At 49.1% G+C, this 13,485-nt stretch overlaps 1 protein-coding gene across 2 annotated transcripts in view; it reads left to right on the top strand.

Annotated features, from left to right (window-relative positions):
• LOC106739703 (uncharacterized) overlaps positions 1 to 13,485 on the top strand; it is a 109,948-nt gene that overhangs the window by 21,257 nt on the left and 75,206 nt on the right. For both annotated transcript variants that reach the window (XM_059714904.1, XM_059714906.1), the window contains exon 2: positions 6,663 to 6,752. The gene's annotated coding sequence lies outside the window, so the exon portion shown is untranslated. The remainder of the gene's footprint in view (positions 1 to 6,662; positions 6,753 to 13,485) is intronic.

Here is a 13,485-nt window from a genome sequence, read left to right as displayed (position 1 = left end):
CTCCTCGTAGGGCTTGGTCTGCAGGCCCTTGACCATACGAGTTGCCCTTCTCTGGACCCTCTCCAGGTTATCCGCATCCTTCTTGAAGTGTGGCGCCCAGAATTGCACACAGTACTCCAACTGAGGTCTGACCAGCGCCCGATAGAGGGGAAATATCACCTCCTTGGACCTATTCGTCATGCATCTGCTGATGCACGATAAAGTGCCATTGGCTTTTCTGATGGCTTCGTCACACTGCCGACTCGTGTTAATCTTGGAGTCCACTAGGACTCCAAGATCCCTTTCCACTTCCGTGCCACCCAGCAGGTCATTCCCTGGTCTGTAGGTGTGCTGGACATTTTTCCTCCCTAGGTGCAGCACTTTGCATTTCTCCTTGTTAAATCGCATTCTGTTGTTTTCTGCCCATATGTCCAACCTGTCCAGGTCTGCTTGTAGTTGTTCCCTGCCCTCCGGTGTTTCTACTTCTCCCCACAGTTTTGTGTCATCCGCAAACTTGGACAGAGTACACTTCACTCCCTCGTCCAAGTCGCTGATGAAGATATTGAAGAGTATCAGTCCAAGGACCGAGCCCTGCGGGACCCCACTGCCCACACCCTTCCAGGTCGATACCGACCCATCCACCACGACTCTCTGGGTATGACCCTCTTGCCAATTCGCCATCCACCGGCCTTTATAGTCATCCAAGTCACAGCCTCTTAACTTGTTCACCAGTATGGGGTGGGATACCGTATCAAAGGCCTTCCTGAAGTCTAAGTATATGACGTCAACCCCTACTCCTGCGTCCAGGTGTATTGTGACCTGGTCATAAAAAGAGATGAGATTAGTCAGGCATGATCTACCTGCTACGAACCCGTGCTGGTTTCCCCTCAGCATAATTTGTCCTGCTGGGCTCTCGCAAATGTGAGCCTTGATAATTTTTTCAAAGACTTTGCCAAGGATGGAGGTGAGACTGACTGGCCTATAGTTGCCTGGGTTCTCCTTCCTCCCCTTCTTGAAAATGGGGACCACATTGGCCCTTTTCCAGTCCTCTGGGACCTCGCCCGTGTGCCATGAGTGTTCAAATATCCCTGCCAGTGGCTCTGCAATGATGTCGGCCAGTGCCTTCAGTACCCTCGGATGGAGCTCATCCGGGCCTGCCGACTTAAACGCATCCAGTTCTTCCAAGTGACTCTGCACCATCTCAGGGTCTACGCATGGTAGTTTGGCACCCTGCTGCTGCCTCTCTACAACCCCAGTGAGAGACTTGTCCTGCCCCTCGCTTAGGAACACCGAGGCAAAGAACTCGTTGAGGAGTTCAGCCTTGTCCCCCCTATCTGTCACCAATTGTTTCTGCCCATTTAGCAGGGGTCCTATTCCTCCCTGGGCCTTCCTTTTACTCCCTATATATCTAAAAAACAATTTCTTGTTGTCTTTTACTTGGGATGCCATCCTCAGCTCCATGGTAGCTTTGGCCCGTCTAACTGCCTCCCTACAAGCACGAGCAGAGGAGGTATATTCGTCTTCGGTGATCTCTCCCTGTTTCCACTTTTTATGTGCTCCCCTTTTGGCCCTTAGGCTGCCCTGGATTTCTCTGGTCAGCCATGGAAGCCTCCTGGCCCCTTTCCCTCTTTTGCCTCGCTCGGGGATCGTCTTGCTTTGTGCCCGAAGGATCGTTTCCTTAAGGCACAGCCACCCTTCTTGGGCTCCCATCACTTCAAAACTCCTACTCTGCAGTGCGTCCTTGACTAATTGCCTGAGTTCATTGAGATCAGCTTTCCTAAAGTCTAGTACTTTCACCCTACTAGTTACCTTACCCACTCGACATCTTATGGTGAATTGTATTATTAGGTGATCACTGTCCCCCAGATGGCTACCGATCTGGAGGTCCCCTACCATGTCATCCCCCGTTGCCAATACCAGATCCAGTATGGCATTCCCCCTAGTGGGACCATGTACCTCCTGTGTCAGGTGGAGGTCCTGTACACAAGTTAGAAACCTGTGTGAGCAGTGGGACTTTGCTGTCTGAGTCTCCCAGCAGATGTCTGGGTAGTTTAGATCCCCCATGACTACCGCCTCTTTAGTTTTTATGGTCTCCGAGAGTTGCCTCAGGAGCCCCGCATCTATTTCTTCCCCTTGATGTGGGGGTCTGTAGCAGACCCCTACCACCAAATCCCTTTGTCCTTGCCCCCCATGTAGCCTAACCCACAATCCTTCTACTTCCTCAACCTTGGATTCTGTCTTGATGAGGGTCGATGTATATTGCTCACTGACATAGAGCGCAACCCCCCCCCCCCCCCCTTTCTTCCCCACCCTGTCCTTTCTGTACAATCTATAGCCCTCAATATGTACTGCCCAGTCGTGGGATGAATCCCACCAGGTTTCCGTTAGCCCCACTATGTCATAGGTGTTTAGTGCAAGCAGGAGCGCTAGTTCATCCTGCTTGTTCCCCGTGCTCCTAGCATTAGTATATAGGCACTTAAGCCCTGCGACTGGTGCCTTTGCTGCCCCCCCGCTCTGAGTCCCAAGGGGCCCTTTGTTTCTTACCTTCTCATTTCTTACCTGTGCCGTAGTGCCGGTCTCCCCATGGCTTTCAGGTTCCCAATGCTCTCTTTCTTCAGGGTGGGCTGTCCTTGTGGGTGCCACATGGTTTGTTGGTCCACAGCTTCCCCCGTCCTCATCTTCCCCTCCCCCCGACGAGCCTAGTTTAAAGCCCACCGGATGCACAGTTGATGCACAAAAGCATGTCCAGTGGATCTAGTTTATTTGAACAAGTGCAACATTGCCATTTATGAGTTTAAGCGTTACTATTTATTTGTTGTGTGGCAGCACATAGAAGCCCCAGTCATGGAAGGAGACCCCTGGGTTGTTAGGAGCTGTACAAACCTGGGATAAAATGATGGTATTTGCCCCAAAGACCTTGGAGGCAAAGTATAAGACAAAAAACCAAAGTTAGATACAGGCTGACAGATGGGTGAGTGAGCACAAGGAGATGCTAGGTAATTGTTATCACTGCTGGAAGTTAGTAGTCGGATACCCTGAAAATTAGTTTAAAAGAGAAAGTGCCACATTTTTACCTTAGCCATGATCTCTGTGGATACTACTAAATGCAGTGATGTGCACAGTGTGATTTCATAGACATTCAGGGCTGGAAGGGACCTCATGAGACCATCAGGTCCAGCCCCACTGCCATTGGTGGGAAGAGAGCTGGGATCAAGTGACCCCAGCAAGAAATAAGTCCAGCTGTTTATTTTAAGGAGTCCAGAGTAGGTGCTTGCACCACCTTTGGGGGGAGTTTGTTGCAGACCCTGGACACATGCACCGTAAAGAACTTATTTCTTATATCCAGTCTAAATCGGCTTTCCTGGAGTTCATGGCTGTTAGACCTTGTTATCCCTTGTGGAGCTGTGGTGAACAGATGTTCTCCCAGGTCCTGATGTGCACCTCTTATGAAGTTGTACGCTGCCACCAAGTCCCCCCTGAGCCTTCTGTTTTCCAGACTGAAGAGTCCCAAGTCCCTCAGCCTCTCCTCATATCGCCTTCCCTCCAGGCCTTGGATCATACGAGTGGCTCTCCTCTGGACTCTCTCAAGCTTCTCCACATCCCTCCTGAAGTGGGGGGCCCAATGCTGGATGCAGTACTCCAGCTGATGTGCTCACCTATGTTTCATCTGGAGATGAATGATGTCTGCCAGCTCTTTCAAGACCCTCGTGTGCGTTCCATCTGGGCCTGTGGACTTGTGAATGTCCAGTTTCTCGAGGTGTTCCCTCACCTGATCCACATCGGGTTTGTTTTTTTGGGGGCGGGAGTGGGCATCACCCACTCCCATATTGGTTTGTGCCATTTCTGGCAGTGTGATCCTCATGGGAGAGTGAAAAACTTATGCAAAAAAGTCATTTAGGAGATTGGCCCTTTCTTGGACATCGGAAGTCAGTTGCCCTGTTGGATCTCTCGGAAGCCCAATACCGTCCCTGTTATTTTTCCTACTTCCCACATATCTAAAGAAGGACTTTTTGTTGTCCTGGATCCCTGTAGCTAGCTTAAGTTTGGTTGATGCCTTGGCTTTTCTCAGCTGCTCTCTGCAGGTGCGGGCGAGTGCAGAGTTAATCCTCTTTGGTAATGCTTCCTGTTTTCCAGCGGGTGTAGGCTAGTCTTTTGAGCTTAATGAGGACCAACAGTTCCTTATTCAGCCATAGGGGCCTCCTTGCTCATTGACTGCATTTCTTGCGAGAAGAGATGACTTTGCCCTGTGCTCCAAGGATTGTTTTTGAGTGATGACCATTCCTCATGTACTCCCTTTTTAGGCCTCTGCCTGACTGACCAGTTAAGTCAGCCTTTCCAAAGTTAAGGACTTCTGTTTTACTGAGGGGTTTGCCTGCTCTTCAGTGAACTAAGAAGGTGACCAATTCATGGTCACTGTCACCGAGCTTCCCTTAGAGCCACAGATCACTCGCTTGGTCCTTCCCTTTGGCCAAGACCAGATTCAGCAATGTCTGTCCCCTAGGAGAGGATGAGTAGGAGCAAAGAAGGAGGGCCAGGTCATAGGAGAGCTCTATCCCTATGTTTTACCAGGGCACTCAGCAGTGCAAAGAAAAGCTGAATACCATCTTGAAAACTGTAATGCCTGAAATGTGCATCAGTGGTCACATGGGTCTAGGGAACCACCCTTAACAGGGAGCCAGAGTGAATAAAGATTTTCCTCCTAGAGCTCTGCCTGTCTCCCCCATCATCACTCATGGCTAATAAAATAGATGGGAGGCTATTCTCCCTCCCCACTTCAGAGAGAGAAGGGATGGCCTCTTCCTGATTTTGGTAAGCTTTATGTGGAGATCACCCCCTCCCTCTGCACAAGGCAGCACAGTGCTCATGAGATTTCTAAATGGGTGTGTGTGTATGTACATCAAGGCAGTAACATTAATGCGGCACTGAGCAATAGTTGATAGTCCACCTGATCCCTGCTGTGTGTTACCATAGAGGCCCTGGGGTTCCCTATGCTTGTTCCAAGCCATGTGTACTTGCTGGGTGAGCAAACACTGAGGTTGGGAATCCTCCATTCTGGCTAGCTGATATCTAGAAGCAAGTATAAGCGGGGGAGATGCTTGAGTATGTCTTATTGAGGGAGTGCACCACTTGGGTCTTAACATAAAGCAGGCTGACTCTCTGGCCCCATGGTCATTTGAGAGGATAGGAGCAAAGTAAACTGGAAAGGACTGGGTGCACAGACTTGGCCTGCTGGATGACAGATGTCTGCCTTGTGCTAAGCTGGTGTTTCACTAAGCACTCCCTGCTCATGCCTGATTCTGCTAGCCTTTATGGCTGTGCTCATGAAGTTGCCCTCTGCTGTCTGGCCATTGCACATTGCCACGCATTCACCATTGCCCTGCATCAGCCAGGCTGAATTATGAAAGAATGGATCAGCAGTGACTGGAGAACACGTACAGTTAAAAGGCATAGATAGGGTTTGGGCCATCTTTCCTTTGTCTGTGACTGGGGACCCATCATCTGCTTGAGGCTTATCTCTTCTGAAAGACCTCAGAGTGACAGCAACTGCACAGAGCATCATGTCCACAGCTCCTGCAGGTTCCTGCCAACCTGCTGGGAGAGGGGCAGTTGTAAGCAAAAACACTCCTGTGCATTTATTGCAAATACCACTTCTTTGGAGGGGTATGTCCCTGCCAGCAGAGACAACTCCCTGTTGCCCAAATCCCATCGTTCCTCTCGTCTCCATCTCACCTTTTTAATAACCACTGCTGGATTGGACAGTAGAAAAGAATAAATTACTCTTATCAAAATGAAGCTGGATTTGTACCTCCATTGGAAATGTACTAACCTTGTAAATTTTCCTTGTAGGATTGAGGAGGTTAGTCAATGAAGTGGTTATCCTATTTGGTTCAGGTGTTATTCTTGGCTGGGTTTAGATGATGTGTCATGGGTGTGCGAGTGTGTTTTCAGAATGATGCAGCTTTCACAGGATAAATTGAAGCATATTGATAATTGGTCCTCTAGCAGCTGGGTGCTAACCCTGATAAATGTTTGGGGCTAGGTATTTTGCTTTCCAAAGGGTCCTTCCGTGGGGATTCTCAGCTTCAAAGGGATGGATGTGTTTGTGCTCCCGTCTCCTGCCTGCTGGTAAATCAAGATGAGTAGAAGGTGCAAATTGTATTGCCCTGGGCTTGTGACAGCAGTTGTCCCCAGCATGAAGTTCACCCCTGCTGAGCCCTGCCAGGGGAAACAGATTAACTCTCTAACACAGTGGTTCTCAACCTTTTTAGACTCAAGGCTCTCCTCATTAGACTCCAGGCACCTGCTGGAAAATGCCAGCGCTGAGCTTTTGCTTGTTTCTTGATGAGAGAAAAATAATAGGGCATTTTTTTTCTGTTTCAAAGAACACGGGAAGACCACAGAGGGCAGAATGTGTTTTGACTCTGTGGGTCCCTATTTGAAGTCTCTGGATTCATCTTGCGAATCATGTAGCTGTTTTTATACCTAGCAGTGCTGAGATTGCGCATCACCTTTAAAAGGATTACGCCGCACCCCAAGGTGTTGTGGCATCCTGGTTGGGAATTGCTGCTCTAACAAGTGCATAGGGGTCCAGTTGGGAGAGGGTTTTCAGTGCCTTGGCTCCCTGAATAACGCTGCCCTGCCTCTGGGTGGTCAACTTGGTCCCTCTTTAGTCTCCTTCATAGATGCTATGGGCTGGAATGCAACCCGTGGCCATTTTTGGCACTGCCAAGGAGGGTCAACTCGTTCCAAACCGCCAAGCAGGAAGGACCAAGGTATTTCTCGTCTTTTTTTGTTGTTGTTGTTACCCATCGGTAAAAAGAAGAAAATAACTTATTTCGCACTCATGGTTTCTTGGGAGATCTTTTGTGGTCGACACTGTGAATGAAAAGTGCTACCATATCTTGTCACATACAATACAGCTCCAAACAAGACACATCTCTTCATTTGGGAAAGGCATAATAATAGTAGTAGTAATAATAGTAGTAGTAGTAATAATAATAATACCACCTCATCCAGGTTCATGGCTAAGTTTTGACTACAAGACATTAGCGATGCTTTGGGGTTTTCCTTTTTTGCCTGTACAATGTGCCAGGGTGGTCTGGGTTGTGCTTGGAAGCAGTGGTGCATGGGAGCACTCCATGTCTAGATGTCTTTGGGGACGGGGCAATGGGCTCAGTGACTGCGAAACCCACCCCAGTCCTATACGCCGGTGACCCACAGGGCCTGTTAGGTTGTCTGCAAACCCCAGTGCCAAAGTGCTGCTCTCTCTCCCTTCCTGTAATGCCAGTCTTATAGCACCACCTGCTTCATCCTTGTCAAGATGCTTTACTGTGTGCTTGATCAATGGCCTTTCCGATAAAGTGCTGCTCTCATCCCTCCCACTTACGCTTCTGCTTCCCTCGGGCCAGTTCCCAAACAAACGTGCCAACTAGCCTCTATTTCTCTGCTGAAGTATTTCTTTTTCAGTGTCTCTCTCTCTCTCTCTGCCTCCCATAAAAAGCCATTTCTTGCAGAAAGCTGCTGGAATTTTATGAAACACTCTGAGTTTTAGGTTTTAGTGCCGACCATCTGTTAGCGAATGCCATTTCCTTCCCCTGCTGTCAGGGAGGAGACGTGCCTTTATTCCTCTCAGGTGTAGCAGCCTGTCCACTGTCGGGCCTCTCCCCCATCTGCCCATCCTCCTGCCTGCCGCTCAGACACCTGTGGCAGCTCCAGTTTTCTTGGCAGCATTGCCCTCCTCTTCTTCAACTGGGGAATATGATGGGTGACAGTAAAGCAGACAGTGGGGCTAAGAGTGAGGTAAGCAGGCTTCCCTTCCTGCCACTGATGGACCGAGTGACCTTGGGCCAATCACTTCTTCATGCCTCCCTTTTTTTTTTCATATCGCTGAAAGCAAGAAATTAGCACTTATTTCTCACTTACTGTTGCTGTGGCGCTGGGAGGGAGATCTTTCTTGGCTGAGGTTGTGAATGAAAAGCACTACCCTATTTTCTAGCATACCACATGCCTCAAATAAAATGCACATCTTGTTTGGGGAAGGCAGAATGAATAAAAAAAAATTTGGGGGGTGGTAGAGTTATAGCAGAGTACTGATTTGCAGAGGCAGAGTGCACCCTGTAGCATCAGCAAAAGCTTCAGTGTTAACCCTCTCACAGTCGCTGCCAAATTAGCAACAAGTTTGGGCTGCTCAGTCAAAATCTACTGCCAGTCCAGTATCGCTTGTAAAAAGGTTAACAATGCAGCTCAGCCCCTGAACAGTGAGCTCCTCCCTCCCTCTATGGGCCTAGCAGACAGACATGCTTCCTCCATCCTGGCACAGAAAATCAGGTTCCCTGTTTCAGACTTGCACCTCAGTTTTAAAGACTTTTTTTTGGAAGAAAGGTGCATATGCTATGGGAACAAATACAATATGTTGTTGCAACAGCACCCACAGGCTTTGGTTGAGATCAGAGTCCTATTGTGCTGGATTGGTCATGCCTACTGCCAGAGATGGACCCTGCCCTGAGGAGCTCGTAGCAGTCGCTCACCCTTTGGCTAATCAGGTTAACAGAAGATAACTGAGGTATGCCTAATGCCTTGCCCAAGGCTACCTAGTGAGCTGGGAGCAGAGTCAGCATTTTGAGCCCAGGTCCCCCATATCCCAGCCCAGTGGCTTCCTGAGGAGCTCGGACTCCTTCCCCTCATCCAAGAACCAGTTGTAATAGGTGGGGCACATCCAAAAGTATTTGCATTTGGACTGTAAGAAGATCTGACGAGCTTGCTCATTTAAGCAACACCCAATGGGCAGGAGAAATGGTCAAGGGCAAATTTTGTGGCCCCTCTTTGAATTTGTGCCTGGTTCAAAGCTCCTAGGCTTCATGATGGGACTTTGCTTCCTCCCTTGCAGCTGTACAACCAGAATTGTTGAGAGTGCAAGGAGGTGGGTTAGGGGGTGGGTATAAGCAGGACCACTAAGCTTTGGGGTAGGGAAAGGATGTGTTAATCCTCTCGCCCCTTTCTAGTGACACCAATGCCCAACCTGTATCTCCACCCATTCCCTGAGTTGCTGTCAGGGCTTCTGCATCCTGGTCCATGGCTGGCCTGTGAAGTGTGATGGATGGATTCAGTGTTACAGATGTTCACAAGCATGACAATTCGCATTCAAAGCAAAGGCCCTGGCAGGGAGCAACCTGCCTCCTGTGCTACACATCAATCCCTGCTGAGGTTGGGGAACTGTTTCCAGCTGTGGAGCATGTTTCCTGTCTGAGCTGAGCCCAGCAGCCAGTGGCAGGTATAAATGAGCACTGACAAGCTATGTGGTACAACAGCCCGGGTCCTTCGGGCTCTCGCCCAGGGGCTGGCTTCAACAAGCTGCCACTTCAGACAGCCTCAGGGAAGAAAGGCTCAGGTTGTCCATTTATTTTTGCCTCTGCATGTATCTCTGGTGGGATCCAGACCCTGACAGGACTTTTTACAACATTTGCCCTGTGATGATCATGATGTCCCTTTAGGGAGGAATATAATGAGGTAGCACAACTAGATACGGGTGCTACAAAATCCCTCCTGTCGAATGCCTTGCATGTGCCGCCTCCTAACCTTAGCAGAGAAAAGGATTGAAGAGGTGACCATGCAGGGAAGCTGTCATGTTAACAGAACCGGAGTAATGGGAGCCACTGGTCATTGAATAGTCTGAAGGGGGTAGTAAGTGCATAGGTCCTACGGAAACTTAAAAACATAGACCACCTTCCCAGCAACACACTCCTAGCCACCATGGATGTTACCAGCCTATACACCAACATCCCACACCAGGATGGCATCCAAGCCTGCCTTACATATCTACAGGAACAAGATTACAACCCAGAATACAGGCCCAAAGATATTACTGAGCTTATACACTTCATCCTCACACACAACAATTTCACTTTTAATAATCAACACTTCCTCCAGATGATGGGAACCGCTATGGGCACTAAAATGGCCCCACAGTATGCCAACCTTTTTATAAGCCACCTGGAAGAAGACTTCCTCAAGAACTGCACCATCAAACCCTTGCTATACTTAAGATACATCGATGACATCTTCGTCATTTGGACTGAAAACCTACAATCTCTGATTGAGTTCCATCAGAAATTCAACAGTCACCGTCCCTCCATCCGACTTTCTCTAGAATACTCCAACACCAACATCTCCTTTTTAGACACAAGGATCAGTATCCAGAAGGGTAAAATACAGACCACAGTATACAAGAAAACCACGGACCAACACACATATCTGCACAGAACCAGCAATCACCCGAAACACACCCAAAAAGCTGTGCTATACAGCCAAGCCCTCAGATACCACCGCATCTGTACTGAAGAGAACACCCGGGATTGCCACCTCACCAATCTTAAAAAGGCTTTCACCCAGCAAGGACACTCCTCCAGAGAGGTAGATCGCACGTTTGAAAGAGCCACCCGGATACCACGTGAAGAACTGCTGCAGTACAGACGAAAAACCTCCACAAATCGCACACCGCTGGTTATGACCTATCACCCATCCCTTGAACCTGTACGGAAAATCCTCAAAAAATTGCAACCCATACTAGACAGAGACCCTATTCTTAAAAAGATCTTCCCAGAGCCACCCATCCTAGCCTTCAGACAAGCACCGAACCTCGCCAACCTCATCACCAGAAGCAAACTTCCTCAAGCCCAGAACACACCAAAAGGATCCAGACCATGCCATGACAAGAAATGCAAAACCTGCCCCCACATCTCCACCACCCCCACTATTACTACACCCCACAACAGAGCCATCAGCATCCCAGGATCTTACAGCTGCACCTCCAGCAATGTAGTATACCTCATCCAATGCCCCAAATGCCCTGATGGAAAATACGTAGGCGAGACCAGACAACAACTGCGCACCAGAATGAACACACACTGGAAATCCATCAAAGACAGAAATACCCAGTTACCGGTGGGGGCACATTTCTCACAGGAGGTCCACTCTCTCTCCAATCTCTCAGTCCTGATCCTCGAGGGAAACTTACACAACACTTCCCAGAGACGAGCCTATGAGCTCCATTTCATCAACCTGCTGGATACTAGAGATCAGGGACTAAACACAGACATTGGATTTTTGATACATTACAATCTGCCTGGCAACGACTGCCCAGCCCAGCCCAGCCCCTGGCTTCTTTACTTTTCATCCCATCCAGGAAGAGCACGCAGCAACTGCTGCAGCATCCTTAGCCTGACGAAGGGTTTTTGAACCCGAAAGCTTGCTTAATAACTATTCTCCAACCATTTGGGTTGGTCTAATAAAAGATATCAAATTCACCCAAGGAACCTTGTCTGCCTAGGTCCTCTGGTACACTATAGAGCTGCTGCATCCACTGATGATAAGAAACATGGTCTACTTTAGGGAAGTCAAACTCTCCCCTCTGGGCAAGCTGGATGCAGACCGCAGTGAGGGTTAATGTGGCTGCTGCTCACCCCAGACCACCAACACACCTTTCCAATGGGACTCTGTGCCCCTCATTTTTGGTGGCAGCCCCACCCCAATTTGCTCTACCCCAAAGTTGGCCACTCCATGAGCCCTGAAGGCCACACATGGCTTTGCAGGTCAGATCTGGCCCAGAGGCTGTAAGTTGTACATCCCCAGTCTCTCGGGTTCTCACGCAGGGGCAGCCAGCCAGCCTACCCATAGCCAAGCAAGTGGAAATTGGATGCTCCTGGCTGGTGGTGGCTTTAGGCTGTTTCTTTGGAGTTCAACTTGTTGGGACCCCTCTAAACCAGAAGGAAATGTTATCAATAGAAGAGCTGAAGTAGAAACTTATAGAAGTCCCACAGTTTTCTGGGAGTGGAGGTTGGAAAATAAGCAGGTTTTTATACAGCAAGGGGGATAAAAGATTAAGGGAAAGTAGAGAAGGGGTTGAAGTTTCTTTCTTGAGCAAATTTGACTTTGTGCCGCCTCAAATTTTGCACTAGAAAATCCAAGTGGGTGAAAGTCCTCTGGGCTGTAATTGTTATTAAAAGGATGTCTGCAATATGTGGGCAATAGCTGAGACAGCAGGGGGGTTGCAGCAGGTCAGGGCGGAGGTCCATTGGCAGAACTCTGTGTGTTGGGGCACAGGGGGAGGAGAGGCCAAAAACAGAATAGCAGAGGTGGTGCTACCAGTTTGAGAGTTGGTACATTGGCAGAGCTCTGTTGAATCCCCAGATCTGAATATTAAGGGTCACTGGGCCAGGATGTGAGTACATTTTCCAACATATGTAGGGCACAGATGCCTGGACCATTCGGAGATGCTATAGGGCAGCAGAGAGGGGCACTGGCAGAGTGGTGTGAGAGGCCTTGGCAAGAGATCAATAGATTGGGGACAGCATTGACAACAGCAGTCTGCACAAATGCTGCCTGCCTAGGACCCCAGCTGGCTCCCGACAGTATTGAGAGTGCAGCCCTGTCCTTCTGCTTCCTCACAGGACCTTGGCCCTCTAAAGCCCTGTTGCTGGTTTGCTGCAGGGCTTCTTGGGCTGATGAGGAAGTGGAGTTGGAGAGCAGGCCCGAAGTAGGCTGCCCCCTCCACAGCAGTGCCCAGATGTGGCACGAAAGGCAGGTGCCACTGTTCACTGCAAGGCTCCTGCATTATTCAAGGAGCCCAGATTTCTGATTTTTGCACCAGTTTGGAGCTGGGGTGTTCAAGTAAGCAAGCAAGGTGGGATGAGGCAGACTGGGGAAGAGATATATCTGACAGATGATCCTCTGTATTTCTGAATGGGCCCAAGGCTTTCTGTCTCTTTCCCTTTTTCTACCTCCCCATCCTGTACCTCACACTCCTTATTACTCTCCTTTCTATTCTTGCTGGGGCTACTCCTCAGTGACTGATATAGTCAGCATGACTCTTAAGCTGCCATGCCAGTTTACACCAGCTACAAAGCCTGCCTGACGTTTATGGTGTGTGTTGCCTGGCGCTGGGAACCCTACGTACAAAAATGCACCCATGGTATGGTAGGAAATAGGTCGTTGTTTGGTGGCTGAATGGGGCAGGAGTCCTAGGTTTGAATCTTAGCTCTGCTACTGGGTATGACCAGACCTCTGTGTTCAGCTTGAGAGGTCGGGTCCAGCTGTCCGTGGAGCAGATCACCTTTCCGCAGCACCCAGCAACAACCATCGCAAGTTCATTGTCTGGCTGCACTGAGTCACATTTTAGGTTAAGCAGGACACTGACTTGGGAGATCTAAGTGCTGTTCTGTGGCCACGGGCAAATCCTTTAATCCTTCTGGACCTCAGTTTATCATCTGTGTCTGTCTTACTTTATAAGCTTCCCAGGGCAGGGACTGTCTTTCCTGTGTATGTATGAACAGCTCCTAGCACAACTGGATCTTGAGGTCAGTTGGGTCTTTTGGATGTTGTTGTAATGAGTCTTGTGAGCCTGTGAATAAGTAGATTAGTGAAAGGTAAGATCCCAGTGAAAGGGACAGACTCCACACCCTCTTTGCTACACTGCAACCTGCATCCAGCATTGTAGTAATTTTTCACAGC

The sequence above is a fragment of the Alligator mississippiensis genome, chromosome 11, assembly GCF_030867095.1.
Source record: "Alligator mississippiensis isolate rAllMis1 chromosome 11, rAllMis1, whole genome shotgun sequence".
Classification (NCBI taxonomy): domain Eukaryota; kingdom Metazoa; phylum Chordata; order Crocodylia; family Alligatoridae; genus Alligator; species Alligator mississippiensis.
This window is presented reverse-complemented; position numbering and strand designations above follow the sequence as displayed.